Source organism: Aotus nancymaae, unplaced genomic scaffold (assembly GCF_030222135.1).
Source record: "Aotus nancymaae isolate 86718 unplaced genomic scaffold, 86718_ANA_hifiasm-v0.15.2.pri h1tg000004l, whole genome shotgun sequence".
Classification (NCBI taxonomy): domain Eukaryota; kingdom Metazoa; phylum Chordata; class Mammalia; order Primates; family Aotidae; genus Aotus; species Aotus nancymaae.
Window position 1 is genome coordinate 62,054,818 of NW_026988415.1, and position 13,077 is coordinate 62,067,894.

At 37.3% G+C, this 13,077-nt stretch overlaps 1 pseudogene; it reads right to left on the reverse strand.

Annotated features, from left to right (window-relative positions):
• Nucleotides 1–4,884: 4,884 nt before the first annotated feature.
• Nucleotides 4,885–13,077, reverse strand: part of LOC105729862 (selenoprotein K-like) — a 41,838-nt pseudogene continuing 33,645 nt past the window's right edge.

Here is a 13,077-nt window from a genome sequence, read left to right on the forward strand (position 1 = left end):
AAGAAGTAAAGCAAGAATCAGAATAGTTTGACTTGTGTAGATCTGTGGTATTGGCTTGTTAATCATGGTTTTCTTAGAAGTAAAATAGCTACAAGATCTATTAAATTTTTACTTGATTTGTATACATAGAAAACATTCAGATAAAGTGAACAAAAGCCTAACTTGAATAAAAAATAAAGAATCATGGTCCCTTAATTAATTCCCAGACTTAAGTCAGATTACAGTCCCGAATTCTTTAAATGAAGATGTAACCAGGTCTCTTCCAGAAAGGATCAAGGCACATTATGGAAAATTTATTCAGCACTGTTAATATTTCTCTTACCTTTTCACAAAGGGACCTACAGCCTTTTCCTGGAGTAACTGTATATTGGGAAAAAATTAGACATTTCAGAAACCACTGAACGGTAGTTCTGAACTGACTGATTCTTGGAGACCAAAATGTCACTGTGGTGCTCCACTTAGAGTAAGATTTTATGGAAGTCAGGTAATCAATGGAGTTTTATTTAAAGCTTGTCTGATTTACAGTGGATTCAGTGGATCCCTGAACCCATATCGAGGTTATTTCCCCAGTTCCAGATGCATAATTGGAATAGGGATACTTAGCAACTCGAAGAATACCCACATTGCTTACGTGACCTGTGCTATGAAGACTATTATGATATAAAAGGCCAAATGAAAGCAATTTGGGGATACAGGGCTGGTGATTCCCAACACATCCCTATTTAACTTCCCTAGAATTCTGGAGAATAACAGTGAATTATGTAAGCTTCAACAAGTGGTAACTACAATTGCACCTGCTGTACCAAATGAGGCTTCATTGCTTAAGTGAATTAACACATTTTCTGGTACCTGGCATGAAGCTTTTGATCTGGCAAGTGCCTTTTTCTCCATACCTGTCTACAAGATCCACTAAATAAAGTTTGTTTTCAGCTGGCAAGGGCGAAGATACACCTTTCCTATCCTACAGTAGAGTTATAAAAACACTTCAGTCTTATGTCACAATTTAGTTATCAGGGATCTCGAACACCTATACCTTCCACAAGATATCGCACTGGTCCATTACATCAATAACATTAGGCTGATTGAATCTATTGAGCTTAAAGTAGCAAGTAATCTGTATCTATTGATAAGATACTTGTGTGTCAAAGGGTTGTAAATCTAACTAAAATTCAGGGGCCTTCTATCTCAGTTAAATGTTTTATTGTCCAGTGGTGTTAGGCATGCCACTACATCTCTTCTAAGGTCAATAATAAATTGTTGCATCTGGACCCTCCTACAACCAAGAAACAGGCACATTGTTTAGTAGGTCTATTTGTATTTTGGAGGGAATACATTCCTCATTTGGGTGTGTTACTCTGGTCCATCTACCAAGTGATCCATAAAGCTGCTAGTTTTGAGTGGAGCCCAAGACAGAAGGCTCTGCAGCAGGCCCAGACTGTTGTGCAAGCTGCTCTGACACTTGAGCTATATGCTTCAGCAGTACTTGGGATGCCACTGGCAGATAGGAATGCTGATTGGAGCCTTTATTAGGCTTCTACAGGTGAATAGAAGTGGGAGACCTAAGAATTTTAGTGAAGCACTCTGCTATTACTAACAGATAATTATTCTTTTGTTTGAGATGGTTTTAAGCTTGCTAACGGGCCTTCATAGAAATTGATTGCATAACAATGGGCCACCACGTTACCAGGCAACCTGAACTGCCTTTCATTAATTGAGTGTTATCTGACCCTACCAAGCCATAAAACTGATTGTGCACGGCAACACTCTATCATAATGTGGAAATTGTACATACATGATCATGCCCAAGCAGGTCCTGAAAGCACAACTAAACTACGTAGCATAAAGAAGTGGCCCAAATATTTATGGTTCACACTCCTACTACACTGCGTTCTTTGTCTCAACCTTCACTTATGGCCTCATAGAGAGTATCTTATTATCAGTTGACAAAGAAGTAAGATACTAGGAGCTGGTTTATGGATGGTTCTGCATGATATAAAAGCATCACTCAAAAGTGGACAGCTGCAGCACTATGGTTCATTTCTGGGACATCTATTAAGGATGGTTTTGAAGAGATATCTTGTCAATGGGCAGGACTTCAGGGAGCACATCAGGTGGTCCATGTTGTTTGAAGAGAGAAATGCCGGAAGTGTGACTATATACATTTGTACCCAATTGTTTGTATGGTTGGGTGTTTGTAAAGAACATAATTGGAAAATTAGTGACAAAGAATTTTGGGGAAGAGATGAGAATATACTCTTCTGAGTGGGCAAAATATGTAAACATATTTGTGTGCCATGTGCATGCCCACCAGTAGATGACATCAGCAAAGGAGGACTTTAATAATCAAATGGATAAGATAAATTATTCTGTGAATACTAGCAAGTCTCTTTCCTCAGTCACCCTTGTCCTTGCCCAATGGGCTCCTAAAAAAAGTGGCCATGATGACCGGAATTAAGGTTATTCGTGGGCTCAGAAACATGAACTTTTACTCACCAAGGTCATCCTGAATACAATCGTCACTGTGTGCCCAATCATTCAGCAGCAGAGACCAGCACAGAACCTCAGTATGGCACCATACCCTGGAGTGATCAACCAACTGCCTAATTGAAGGTTGATGACCTTAGACCATCTCTATTATGGAAGGAGAAATATTTTAGCCCTATTGGAATAGACGCTTACTCTGGATATAGATTTTCATAATTTTCAGGCAATTTTTCTGCCAAAACTGTTATCCATGGATGTACAAAATGCCTTATCCACTGTCATGGTAGTCTACACAACATTTCTTCTAGCAAAGGAACTCACTTCACAGCCAAAGAAGTGTGGCAGTGGGTGCAGGTTTCTAGAATTGACTCATCTTACTATGTTCCATATTATCCTTAAGCTTTTGACTTGATAGAATGGTGAAATGACCTTTTGATGTTGCAGTTCAGCACCAGCTAGTTTGTTGTACTTTGCACAATGAGATGAAGAAGTCTATATATGCTGAGAAACAGTATCCAATAGACGGCATTGTTTCTCTCACAGATAGCATTCACTGGTTCTGAAATCAAGGAGTGAAATTGAAATGGCATGAGTCACCATTAATTCAAGTGACCCACTAACAGTTTTTTGCTTCCTGTTCTTATGAATTTATATATACTCTGTTGTCTGATAGGTCTTATTTCTAAAGGGAGAAATGGTTTCACCAGGATGCACAACAATAATTTTATTGAAGTGGAAATTGAGACCGCCACTCTGCCACTTTGGGTTTTTCATGACCCCGAGTCAACAGGCTAACAAGGAAGTTACATTGTTGCTGGTGTTATTGTTCCAGACTACTGAGGGAAAATTGAATAAATACTTTACAATAGAGGTAAAGAAGAGTATGTTTGGAATACAGAAGATACAGTAGGATGTCTCTCAATATTACCATGCTCTGTGATTAAGGACAATGGGAAATTACAACAAACCAATACTGGCAGGACTATAATAAAAATGACACAGACCCTTCAGGTCTGAATATTTGGATTATCCCACCAGGTGAAGAAACATGACAAGCTGAGTTGCTTGCTGAAGGCAAACAGAATATAGAATGGGTAGTAGAAGAAGATAGTAATAAATACCAGTCACAAACAGATGATAAGTTGTAGAAACAAAGACTATAACTGTCATGAATAGTTCTTCTCTATTTTGTTAAGAATATGTTTGTGGATATATATACACACACATTAAACAAATATATTTGTTTTTATTTTTTATCATGTAACATAAAATATGTTGACTTTATATCAGTATTTAAATTATAGAATAGCAGGGGAAAGCAAACATCACCCAAGGAATTTTTCTCTTTTTCTGTGGGATAAATTAATGTATTTTCCATTGTATAAAGGATACTTGCATTATGTTAGGCAGAACTCATACCCTGTTATTGTCTTTATTTGGAGATTAAGTATGGCTTAATGGGATGCTTATGAGTGCCAAGTTGACAGCAAATCGATTTGTGATTGTTAGTTCTATGTGTCAACCTGACTGAACTAAGGAAAACCTACAGGAGTAGTAAAGCATTATTTCTGGGTTTGTCTGTGGGGATGTTCCAGGGGAGATTGGCTTGTGAATTGGTAAACTGAGTCAGAAAGATTAGGCCTCAATGTGGGCAGGCATCATCCAATTGGTGGGGTGTCTGGATAGAATGTAAAGACAGAGAAAATGCAGCTCCTTCTCACTCCTGAGCTAGGACATTTTCTTCTTCTGCCCTTGAATATGATAATTCCCCCTGATCTCTGGTCTTTGGATGCCAGGACTTACCCCAGTGCTCCTATTCCCATTCCCCCCATGTAATTCTCAGGCCTTCCGCCTCAGGTTGAGAACTGTGCTATTGAATTTCCTGTTACTGAGGCTTTTGAACTTAGACTAAGCTGCCATCATCATTGTGGAATCTCCAGCTTGCAGGTGGCCTCAGACTTTATAATGACATGAGCTAATTTCCCTAATAAATGCCCTCATATATACACAGTCATCCTCTGAATAACTGCAATTTTGAACAGTGCTAAACAGGCTTTTATTTATTTTCTTCAGATGCAGTTTTTTCTTGATTTGATATAAAGATGAGGAGTCCATTGTGCAACCTAAAACTTTACTTATTAAAACTATATTAATACTTTAATAAACTATACAAAAAGGTAATGAGACAAACATGTACATTTATGGAACTGTAAGTCAGTCAGGCTAGTTCCCTGAAGAGGGAATTCCCAGCATGACCTTATTCATCTGTGAGGACAAAGAGCAGTCTTGTTTAGACATACACATTTATCTACTGCTCAGCATGGTCAGCCTTCCACTTCTTGATGGTTTCCTTCTGCTATGAATGCTCATGTCCAGTTGTCTGCTTCTTAGAGCAGACAGTTACCTTCCTTATCCACCAGCCATTAGAGGAGGACTGGGACCATGCAGATGATTGATTCTACCCATTCTTCAGGGAGGGTTTCCTGGTGGCCCTCTTCCATCATCATATCTGGAATCAGATGAGTTTCCATAGCTGCTTATTTTTTCCACATTGTGCTGAAGCAGAGTTCTGAAAAATAAAACCACACATTCAGCTATTCCCCAGAAGAAATCTGTTATCAAAAATAATCTCCATGGAGACTGATTTCGGCTGTCCAACACTTGTCCATTCTAGATGTAAATGATCTTGCTCCACTTCCCCACTTCGGAGTGACTCTGAACAACTGCATTTTAGTTAATCATGGACCACATAAATGATGGTTGTCCCATAAGATTATGATACCACATTTTACTGTACCTTTCTATGTTTAGATATTGTTAGATACACCAATTCCTACCACTATGTTACCATTGACTACAGTATTCAATATAGTAATACACTGTAGAGGTTTGTAGCTTAGAAATAATAGGCCATATAATGTAGCCTAGGCATATAGTAAGATATACCATCTAGGTTTGTTTGAATGTAGTCTACGATGTTTGCACAATGGTAACATTGCCAAAGAACACCTTTCTGAAAATGAATCGCCTTTATTAGGTGATACATGATTAAGTGTGTGTGTAACAGTGTATCTGTGTGTGTGTGTGTGTGTGTATATATATATATATATATATCAAAAACATCAGTTGTGTAGATGCCAATTGTTTTCTGCCAATCTTCATGCCTGAATTGCCTTAACTTAGGGTGATGATGAATTCTGGTCCTGCCTAGGTATATCCAACACTTACTTCCTTGGAATTGACATCCAAAGTTTACTTCTTACTTGCCAGGCTTACATTTTCTTTAATTTAACTCCTCAAATTTAGAGTCTATGATGTATGTACAAATTAATTCTCATTTAATCTTCACAGCAACTTTGTATGAAATGTACATTATTTTTCCATATTTTTACTGTGGAGAAATTGAGGTTAAAAGAGTAAAGATATTTGTTCAGAATCACAAGACTAACAAATGACAGACATGTAATTTAAACCAAGGAAAGGAGAGGAAGAATCGTAAAACACATGAATCATAAAATGTAAACCTTCATTAACTTATTCCAACACAGCCATAGAAAATTTTATGCAAACATCAATTCAGGGAGTACCAGTGTAGAGTGCTTTAGTATACACCAGGTCAGCTCTCTGCTTCCAAATATTTTCCTTTTTGATCTATTCTGGAAATTAAAAACCTTACTCCTAGAGATTAATTGAATTTTAGAATCATATAAATTAAATGGTAGTAGTTTTGTTAGTGTTTACTGGTGAATCACAATAAGCTGTGAAAAGTATGACAATCATTTTGTTACTGATAATATTTATTGTTTGTTGTTACCATTAACAAATTGAATAAATAGCATACTGAATGGAATAATTGCTTTCATACATCAGAACAGACTCAAGACTCCCGTATAGGAATACCACTCCTATTTGTATTTCTGCATTTTTCTTGTGTCACAAATCAGCATTTGAGTGACACCCAACTGTATGAATATTAGTAAACATCAGTGACTACAAATTTGGTGGAAAAACTGCCTTCAGGATTCTCTAGTGTAATGATTCTCAACTGAAAATATATGTGTATAGAGAAAAGTGGATCCTAGAGGTTGTGCTTTTCAAATTACCTGCATGATTTTTGCAAACTATACCCCCAACATTGTTATATATGACTTCCCTTATTGAGGTATGATGATCTTCACTGATAATAACCAATGTGGTTCAAGTTTCACATGAGGCTGAGACCATATCCAAAGTCATAAACTAATTAAGTGGCAAAGAAAAAACCCAATGCAGATGACTTCCATAATTATTTTTACAATACCATTTGTTTAGTAAAAGACAAATTGCCTGGAGAGAGTAACATATTTTGTACATCAGAGTAAGAATAAACTTAAAATAATGACTTTAGATTCACATTAAAAAGCATGAAAGAGCTGTCCTATATAATATACTGAAAAAAGTAGGAATAAGAGATGGACATAAAAAAGAGCAAAGAAAGCTAGAAAGACAAGGTTTATGTTCTTTGCTATCTTGCTACGACTCTTATCTAAATTTAGGTGTTAAATTCAGTCTGCCACTTTATCCTTGTTTGGAAGCAGCTCAACCTTCACTTTCAGATACTCTTCAAAAAGCAAACAAAAAAAATTTACAGCATCCACATATAAAGAAAAATTTCAAATATATATTTTTTGATCTTGTAACAAGACCCTTGGAACTTTAAAGGGAAAGTAATTTACTTAGTGCTTAAATATATTTGTTTTCAAAAAGGCCAAAGATGTCAGAGTTAATCTCTGTCTTAGTCCATGGTGATTGTACTAGTTGTTATACTAAGCACTTTTGTTCTTAATGAATAAGAGTAAATAGTCTCATAAAAATGTATGTAAATTTTGTGCTTATTTTACCACTGCCCTGAGCTGCAGAACTTTTGCACCTTCCTTTGCAATTGTCTTTATGGTTATGACTTAATTATAATAAAATAGATAGTTGCTATTCCCTGTCTATGGATTGGACTTCATAAGCCCCCTTTGCACTTCATATGCCTGAAATGCACTAAAGTGAGATGTCTGCCTCAGAGGGAACACCATCAAAAACCATAGATAATTAAAATAAAATACTTCTGTAAACTGCTTCAGTGTATCAAGTCTGCCAAGTTGCCCAAACAGTGCCTTTTCATGTAGTCAGTATTTAATATGCATAGCACTTTATAGAAAAGTAAATACAAAATTACTTTCAAAAGTAGTAAACTAAATATGATATTTATTTTGCCCCAATTAACTTTTCAAATTACTTCTTAGATTTTAAGATAGTGCCGTTTTCCTGTAGTGACAACTTGATATTCTAATTTAGAAAATGAGTAATTATTTCAACAGTATATGTGTGTATACACATACACACATATACACTTGTACACATTTACACACACACACACACAAACGATAACCTTTACTTTGTAGTCTTTCATTCTTTTCCCTCAATTCATTGTGTGACTTTTTTGCACCCTTTTTCCATTTCTCAAATTGTATTTAACACACTTTTGGGTGGTTGGTGCATGTTTGGTAAATTTTTACTAAGAAAAAGAAGGAAATAAAACAAAAAATCCCATTTCCAATATGTTTATAAAATCATTATTAGCAGTTTGTAATAACTACATATGGAGTTACTATGTATTAAAAACAGATATGATTATGGAAAATCACTGTTATCCTTACTATTATATACAACTTGGGAAAGTTTTACTATACTGCTTTCATATTTTAAAAGGAAGACCAGAAAATTGAAGTTACAATAGAATTACTACCACTTCTTTTTGTTGTACCATATTTTAATGAATAATACATTTCTCTCCAAATGTCATGTGAATTCATGTGTGATTAAAAAATTTGAAATACATATTAACAATAAATTATTGTTCATTATTACATTTAACTTTTTAAATGAAAATAATTTCAGAATTATGTTGTAAATTTCTCCAAAAATGTACCACATACACTTTATCTAGATGATTCAAATGTTAAAATTTTACTTGTTTGCTTTATCTTTCTCATTCTCCATGTATATATGTCTTTGAACCTGTGAACACCCACTTGTTCTGAATCATTTAAGAGTAAATTGCAGGAAGGAGTTTGCCAAGATGGTCAACTAGAAGCAGCTAGTGAGCATGGCTTTTACAAGAAGAAATGGAATAGGAAAATAAATACAGCACCTTCAACTGAAACATCCAGGTACTCACATTAAAACTAATCAAGGAAACAGCTTGACCAACGGAGAACAATTGTTATGGTCTCTCCTGAGATATATCTAATGGGGAGCAACACAGGTCACACAAGTCTAGGGATTCAAAAGGAAATCACCAAAGGAGGACTAAAAAGTTGCATGACTAAGTGTAACTAATTTCACCACTTAACTCCTCTGGACCCATGGCTGAAGGTCTCACCTGAATCCATGGGCAGAACCTTTGACAAATGTTGGGTCCCAGGGAACCAAGGAGGGAAAATAGTTTGGCGGACATGCCTACTGTCTTCTCTACCTTGGACCATTCCAAATAAATAAGGGGAATGACGGATGCTTTGTCTCCCCTACCTTTCTAGCCATTTCAGCCTGAAAGAGTATTGTTAAACACTGAGAGTAAATTGATTCTGAAACTCTGCTTTTGCACAAGTGCATGGCCTTCTTACTAGACCTTTACAAGTATTGCACAATCAACACAGCTCTTCTAGCAGTCATATCAGACAGTCTCATAGGGAATAATTGCCCAGAACTAAGGAATCAAATTATGCGGGGGCCATCTGAGGCAGCTATTGATTGTCCCCTCTAAACACACCATCAGTTCCTCCAGTTCCATCATTTCCAAAACTCCCCACTCCCCCAACTTTACTCTTACCCCTACAAGAAATGCACAATGGAGGTGATGGCACTAGAGTTCAAGTTCCCTTCTCATTGCAGGACCTCAGGCAAATAAAAGGAGACTTAGGCCAATTTTCTGACAACCCAGATAGGTATATAGAAGCTTTCTAAAATTTAACTCAGATGTTTGACCTCACATAGAAGGATGTTATGCTGCTCCTAAGCAAAATCCTAACTGTTGCTAAAAAACAGGCAGCTCTGCAGGCAGCAGACAAATTCGCAGATAAGCAATATGTCTCCTATAGTAGGCAAAAAAAAATAAAATAAATAAAATAAAATAAAGAAAGAAGGAAAGAAAAAGTAGGGAAGGTGAAAAAATAGGAGAATTACCATTTCCAATAAGAAGGCAGGCTGTACTTTTTGACAACCTAAATTGGAACTGCAATGACACCACAGATAAATAGAAAAAGAAACACTTTTTAATGTGCATATTGGAGGGCCTATAAATAATTAGGGTCAAACCTCTTAATTACCCTAGCTATCCATGATAGAACAAAAGGCAGGTGAGAATCCCGCTGCCTTTGTTGAAAGGCTGAGAGAGGCACTAATAAAGCACACCTTCTGATCCTCTGATCCAGTTAAGGGACAGCTAATGTGAAAGGACAAATGTATTACACAGGACAAACTCTGTCTCTACCTAGTGGAAGCTAATATTAATACAGAAGTGTGAACAACTCAATGAAGAATAGGTTGAGCCATAGACACTAGGTCAGTCTGGATTCACCTTAAGAATTTCACTCCTTTTACTAACCAGAGACAGTATCTCCTAAAGCTAGAGGTTAGGAAAGGGCTAGAAGCAATTATTAATTACCTAAAAATGTAGGACCTCCTCAAACCTTGTAACAGCCCCTGCAATACCCCAATATTAGGGGTACAAGAACCCAATGAGAAATGGAGACTAGTTCATGACTTCTTGCTCATTAATGAGGCCGTAGACACGATTCATCTGGTGGTCTTTAATCCCTATACCTTGCTGACTCAAATACCTGAGGGAATTAAATGATTCACAGACCTAGACATAAAGAATGCCTTTTTTTCTGTATACCATTACATCCTGACTCTCCATACCTGCTTGCCTTTGAAGACTCCTCTGGCCAAATTGCTCAGTTAACATGGACAGTAAATGCACAGGGATTTTGAGACTGTTTGCACTTATTTGGACAGGTACTGTCAAAGGACCTCTTCAAATTTTCTCATCCTTAGTCCAGGGTCTTGCAATATTTAGATAAAATTTGTATCTGTGCCTCAACTGAGGAAGCTCCTCAGGAAGTCACTGAAGCTCTTCTTAATTTTTTGGCACACAGAGTATATAAAGTTTCAAAATTCAAGGCCCAGTTTTGCCAAATCTCAGTGAAGTCCTTGGGTTTAGTATTGTCTTAAGGGACTAGAGTATTAAGGGAAGAAAAGATCAAGCCAATTTTCTCTTTTCCCCTCCCTAAAACTCTCAAGCAACTATGAGTATTTTTGGACATTACAAGATTTTGTACTGGGTACAGTGAGATAGCTTGACCCTTATATCACTACATAAAAGAAACTCAAGTTGCTAAAATTAATTGTCTCACCTGGTAAACTGAAGCTCAAAAGGCTTTTAACAAGTTAAAACAAGCCTTGCATAAGGCACCAGCCCTCAGCCTTCCCATAGGGAAGGTCTTTAATCTTTATGTATGAAGAAGGAAGAAAATGGCCCTGGAAGATTTAACTAAAGCCCAAAGACCAGCTTAACAGCCAATGGGCTACCTGAGTATAAAGTCTGATTTGGTAGCTAAAGGATAGCCAGCATGCCTCCAAGTCATTGCTGTGGTGCCCCTATTGGTACCAGAGTCCACTGAATTAACCCTGAAAATGGCTTAACTGTTTATACTCCCCCACCAATAATGTAGCAGGATTGTTGTCCTCTAGGGGCAACCTTTGATTAACAGAAAGCCAGATCCTTAAGTATCAGGCTTTGCTGTTAGAGGGGTCTACAGTCCAATTAAAAATCTGCTTTCACTTAAACCCAGCCACTTTCCTCCCAAAGAAATGGGAACCTGAACATCACTGTGAACAAGTGGTGGTAGACACCTATGCAGCCAGGGAGGATCTCAAGGGAACTTCCCTGGAAAATCCAGCCTGGACCCTCTTTACAAATGGAAGTTCCTTTGTGAAGCAAGGAGTTCTTAAGGCAGGATGTGCAGTAGTCAGTCTGAACAATGTTATTGAAACTGCACCCCTCTATCCAGCCACAAGTGCTCAACTAGCTGAACTGATATCTCTTACAAGAGTACTTGAATTGAACAAGGGAAAAGTAGCTAACATTTACACAGAGTCCACATATGCTTTCTTAGTTCTTTATGTTCATGCTGCCATTTGGAAGGAAAGACACTTTTTTTATTGCTAATGGATCCCCTTTAAAATACCATCTGAAAATTAACAGGTTATTATCTTCAGTTTTTCTTCCACAAGAAGTAGCAGTGATGCATTCTAAGGGACATCAGAAGGGAACAGATGAAATAGTCAAAGAGAACAAGTTAGTTGATTAGGCAGCCGAGTCAGTGGCAAGAAAGCCTCAGGGTCTCAACATATTCAAAGCCCCTCTCATCTGAGAAGGTGAAATTAAGCCTCAGTACTTAAGAGAAATTAAGCCTCAGTACTCTCCTGCAAAGACAGAATGAGACATCTACTCAGGGTACAGTTTTCAGACCTGAGGGTGGCTGCAGTCAGGGAAAGGCAAAGTACTTTCCAGCCTCCAGCCAGTGAAAAGTCTCTGAGGATCCTTCACCAAACTTTTCACTTTGGAAGAGGTAAAACTTATTAGTGTGCCCAGAGATTGTTTTCAAGGGAGAACTTAATAAAAACAGTTAAACAGGTTTTTAACCTTTGTTGTCTGCCTTAACTATAATCCTCTTAACAGACATCTCCTTCCTTCTCAAACACAAAGAATGGAAAGCTATCCAGCGGAGGACTGGTAGATAGATTTTACCCACATGTCAAAGATAAAGGGCATCCAATACTTCCTGATATGGGTAGATACTTTCACTAAGTGGGTAGAAGAATTTTCATGCTATACCAAAAAGGCATCTAAGGTAATAAAAGTGTGAGTTAATAAATAATTTCCCACTTTGGTCTACCTAAATACCTCCAAAGTGGCAATGGCCCTTCATTTAAAGCAACAACCACAAAGAAGGTCTCAAAGGAGCTATGCCTACAATATCTTCTCCATTGTCCTTGGAGACCCTAGTCCGCCAAAAAGAATAGAGAAGACAAACAATATTATCATAAGGTGCCTGTTCCAAGAAAATTACCTTCCTTCGGTCACTCATCTTCCCATGGCTTTACTGTGGGTAAACAATATCCCTTTAAAGTTAGTTCTGAGCTCTTCCAAAATGCTGTATAGATGCCCTTTTCTTATAAAGAATTTTTTATTAGACCAAGAGACCTCAAAATTGATTAAGCATGTAGCCTCTCTAGCTTACTTCCAACGGGAATAAACACAATTAGCAGAAGTCCAACCCCCGAAAATAAGACCACCTTTATTTAACCCAGGAGATTTCATATTAGTAAAGGCTCTCCCTTCTGTCTCTCGTCACCTAAGCCTAAGCTTGTGAGAGTCTTACACTGCTATTCTTCTAACCCTGTCAGTGGTGGTAAAAGTTACAGGAATCAACTCCTGGATACATCATGCATGAATCAAAGCCTGAAAAGCTGATGAAGCAGTCCCAGACATCCCAGACG